The sequence below is a fragment of the Myotis lucifugus genome, unplaced genomic scaffold (genome assembly GCF_000147115.1).
Source record: "Myotis lucifugus unplaced genomic scaffold, Myoluc2.0 scaffold_167, whole genome shotgun sequence".
In the NCBI taxonomy this organism is placed as follows: Eukaryota; Metazoa; Chordata; class Mammalia; order Chiroptera; family Vespertilionidae; genus Myotis; species Myotis lucifugus.
Window position 1 is genome coordinate 256,878 of NW_005871215.1, and position 4,698 is coordinate 261,575.

The 4,698-nt window shown below is 47.3% G+C and overlaps 1 protein-coding gene across 2 annotated transcripts in view; it reads right to left on the reverse strand.

Annotated features, from left to right (window-relative positions):
* The window catches only part of CEP83 (centrosomal protein 83), a 133,144-nt gene extending 129,571 nt beyond the window's left edge, over positions 1-3,573 (reverse strand). Inside the window, exon 1 of one of the 2 annotated variants that reach the window (XM_006096051.3) lies at positions 3,133-3,573. The gene's annotated coding sequence lies outside the window, so the exon portion shown is untranslated. The remainder of the gene's footprint in view (positions 1-3,132) is intronic. The other variant, XM_023759940.1, reaches the window with a different exon arrangement.
* Positions 3,574-4,698: the final 1,125 nt, after the last annotated feature.

Sequence of the window (4,698 nt, forward strand, 5' to 3'; positions counted from 1 at the left end):
AATTGTCTAGACCAGCAGTTCTCAACCTGTGGGTCGCGGACTTTTTTGGGGGTCGAACGACCCTTTCACAGGGGTCGCCTAAGACCACCGGAAAACACATATATAATTACATATTGTTTTTGTTATTAATCACTATGCTTTAATTATGTTCAATTTGTAACAATGAAATTGGGGGTCACCACAACATGAGGAACTGTATTAAAGGGTCGCGGCATTAGGAAGGTTGAGAACCACTGGTCTAGAGATATAGTAAAAGCTTTCTGCTCTGGTCACCTCTTCAGGTCTTCATTCTCCTGTGAATGCTCCCGTGTACGTGTAAATTTTTTTTAACTTAGATGCTTTTCTCCTGTTTATCTGACTTACGTCAATTTAATTCTTAGGCCCAGCCAGAGACCCCAAGAGGGTAGAGAATTTTTCTTCCCCTAGAGTTAACAGCACAATTGAACTTTACAAAAAGGTACAATTTAGGTTTTAGGAAAGTAAAGAAGAAATCTGGCTGTTACGGAACTCAAGGGATTCACCATTTGGGGTGCTCTAGTAAAAAATGCAAGGTAGCTTTATTTACCTGCAGCAAGTAAGGGAGGATTAGCCATTGCTTATATACACTATTTGGAAAGTTACAAGTTGATTTCAATTGGCCACACTTATTATTGGGTTAGGTTCCTGTCAATCTCATCCTTTTGATAGCTGGTCTGCAAAATACTGTGCTACATTTTAACATTTAGCAAGAATAGCATTTAGTAAGAATGGCCCAGACCTTGAGACTCTTGCCCTATCTAACAAGGTCAGGTAGGTAGAATGACAAGAAGACTGGTAAAGAAGAGAGAAAGCACACAGCAGGTTTAGAGGATAGTGAAGAAACCAGTGTGATGAGTGAGATCATAGCTTTTCTACAAAAAATATAAAAACCTGAAAACACAGAGTGCAGAGAGACTTTTAAGAGTCCAGGTTAAGAAATGTGAACGTTAGTCAGTAGGAAAGAGTACTTCTGGAAATTTTTTTACATAGATACATACACACATTCCCTAAAAATACACACCGATTAGACAACTTGATAAAATTACTCACTGAACCTAATACATTACATATGACAAAGGTAAAATAAAACATTTACTTTAGACAGAGACAGCACATGGAAAACACAAAGAATTCTGACAATTCACTAGTCTTTCTGTTAAGATTTCCTTCTTTTAAGCTTGAATTAGAACTTCCCATGACAAAATGCTGACATGTGATTACTCAAGATTTTATTAAACAACATGAGTCATTTTTGATTTTTCTTCTCTGCTTGTCTTGACCAACTTGAATATTTCATTACTTCAGCATCAGCAATTGGGGAAGAAAAAGGGATAGAGGACTAAAATGAAGTCTATGGATTTGTGCATACAGTAAGGACAGGATATAAAGAACATTAAATTTCAAGTTCCAATTCCCATTTACTAATAGCTTGATTTCAAAGAAGTCAATGATTCTGTTTCTCAAATGTTCTCACATACTTGCTTAAATACCTGAAAGGTTACTATATTCCAAATAGCATGAAAAATGCTCTGAAAACTATTTACCAGACAAATTATATCATTAAAGTTTAGCCCTGGCCAGTGTCACTCAGTTGGTTGGAGCGTCGTCATCCCATACACCAAAGGTTGTGGGTTCAATTCCCGCTCAGGGCACATATTTAAGTTGCAGATTCGATTCCCTGTCAATGTTTCTTTCTTCCTCTTTCTCCCTTTTCCCCTCTCTCTAAAATCAGTAAGAATATCCTTGCGTGATGAGGATTTAAAAAATTTTTTTACATAGATACATACACACATTCCCTAAAAATACACACCGATTCAATGACTGAGGTGTGATGTTATTGGCTAACCGGAGGCTTAGAAACCACCTGTGGACAATCAGTGTTTCAATTTCCTAATGCTCTATGTAACCCTAAGTTGGCATTACTCCATTATTTGAGAAAATTCCTTAATATAATAGTCTGCACACTTCATCGGGTTACAAAAGAAAATACCGAAAGGAAAGGGAACACCTGACATACTCTGTCCTAAATAATCAAAGGGTAATCAAATTCATTTGCAACTCTCTGGAGAATCCTGTATGACACAAATTTAAAGCATTCTCATCATTCTAAACCAGCGGTTCTCAACCTGTGGATCACGACCCCTTTGGCGGTCGAACGACCTTTCACAGGGGTCGCCTAAGACCATCCTGCATATCAGATATTTACATTACGATTCATAACAGTAGCAACATTACAGTTATGAAGTAGCAACGAAAATAAATTTTATGGTTGGGTCACAACATGAGGAACTGTATTTAAAGGGCCAGAAGGTTGAGAACCACTGTTCTAAACAAAATGAGTCTGAAATCAAACCAAAATATAAAAGGTGACTGTTAACTGTAACCACCCATGAACTTAGAGAATTCTGAATCCAGGTAACTGTAGGATACTTTTAATTATATTCTAGCTGAATATTAGGCTTGTTTACGAAGCTGTTGCTTGGTAACAGAAGCAATGCTTTCACAGCCTGCTCAGTTTTAGATCTACTCAAGTATTTGGTGCTCATTGTCTGAACACATTACAAACTATATGAGAAATTATGAACAAGTTTCTTGTTATCCTAGACTTCTTTGAGATTTTACTGAAATAGCTTCATCATTACAACTAATGACCACAGTATTTTAAAGTACTTAGCAGTGGGCATTTTTAAGAGCCAAGTGCCCCATTATTATGGTCAAAAGCTGGACACTAAGGATGGATCAGCGGCCACTCAAGCCCAAGCATTCATGACATATTTCTAGACGTACCTCTGTAACGGCAGCCAACAACACGGTTAACATTGACTTCACGGTCAAGGAAAACGGTAGCATAGCAATTTCATCCCAAATTAAACCGGAGGTGCCACATACTTAGCCAGTTACTAACCTGGCTGCACAGGCACCGCGCGGGAGTGCAGCAAAAAGCTCCAGTTCCACGTGCACTGCACCGCCTACGAAAACAGCCTGCGCTGCCAACCCCCCGCTCAATTACACGACGAGGAAAAAACAATCCGAGGGCAAGTTCTGAACAACAGAAAAGAATGAGGATTCCAACATACGGACAACACAGCGTCCCCCTAAAACGAGGGTACGTACCAGACTCACACACAGCCTTGCAACGTGCGGACAGGAGACGAACAGTGACCTGTGTGCCGACCCCGATCGCCACCCAGGGACCCCTCCAACAGCTCCAGCCACCGGCACCCACTCTGCTCTTCTCGCCGGGGCATTGGGGCGAAGGGAGCCGGGCCCACGCGCGGGGTGCGCGCCCAGCCCTCCACGCCGGGCGAGTCCGGGAGGCCGCTCGCGGCGCGGGCTGACCAGGCGGAGCAGGACTCCCCGGCCCGTCGGGCTCCCCGCGCGGGGAAAGGTGAGGGGTCCCGGGAGAGCTCCCGGGGTGGGGACGCGGCCGCCGAGCAGCGCCCCGCTCCTCCGCGGCGAGCCGGCCTTCTCAGGGGTGCGGGGCCAGCCCTGCACGTCGTCCGGCGGGAATTCCACCTCCGCCCGCCGCCCGCGGTCCCTCCAGCCGTAGGGGTGGCCAGAGTCGCGGGACCCTGGGGCGCACGCAGCAGGAAGTCCCGCCCCTCGGTGACGTCACCGACGCGGCGGCCCGAGGCCGTTAAAGGGAGGAGCGAGCGAGGCGGGGCGGGGCGGGGCCGCCAGACTCTACGGCGGCGACGCTGCGCCGGAGCCACGCCCCCAGGCGGCCGCTGCGGGGCACGGAGGTGCCCAGAGCCCCAGGGGACGGCAACCCGAGGGCCACCTGCTTCTCGGGGCCGGGGTTGAGCGGAAGCCGATGGTGTTTCCCCTTTTCGCGTTTCTCCGTCCCTCTGCCCGCTCTCACCACACTCTGCTCGGAGGGCTCCGAGGTGGTACTGCCGCCACCCCGCCCGCCTCCGTGCTCAGGTGGGGACCGGGCGCGGCTGGCCTTCGGGGACCCCGGGGCCAGCAGGTCCACCGGCCCCGCCCCGGCCTCCAGCTCACAGCCCACCGCGGACTGCCCTCCAGCCCGGCCCCCGGCTGGTCTGCAGGTTGTAACCAGACTTGGAAGCAGAGGGGCGAGCTTTGGAGAACGGCATCGGGCACGTGCCCACGAATGAATGAGGAGGGTCAGCCTTTCCGAGCAGGTGGTAGGGAAGCTAGGCCCCATCCCTCCCCCACGCTGGTTCAGGGCCTCGGTTTGGGTTTGATCCTCACTGCATTGTGAAGCACGGCTTATTTTTGCCCCCAACGTAAACATTTTGGGGCGCTCCTTATGATCAGAAAGGCAACTGACATATGACGGTATTTTGTTGAAACGAGCAAAGAGGAGCCATTAGATGTGACAGGGAATTGGGTACCGGGGTGTTAATCTGATCAGTGAACAGATTCTAGAATCCAGAAACAAACTGCTGTGTATGTGTGAGTGTTTAATAATAATATTTCACATTTACAGAGCACTAATCAAATACGGGAGCACTTTTTCGGGTTCTTATTTAACCCTCTAGTGTCTCGATTCTACAGCGTTACCCAGAGCCATTACTGGTCAGTGTGGAAGCCAGTCAGTCTGTCTCCAGAAGCCTCGGAGGTCAGTAAAATGCACATTACAAATCACTGGTCAAGGGGAAAAGATGGTCAGTGGGACAGCCTTTACATCTACTTTCTCAAATAAGTACCAGATGG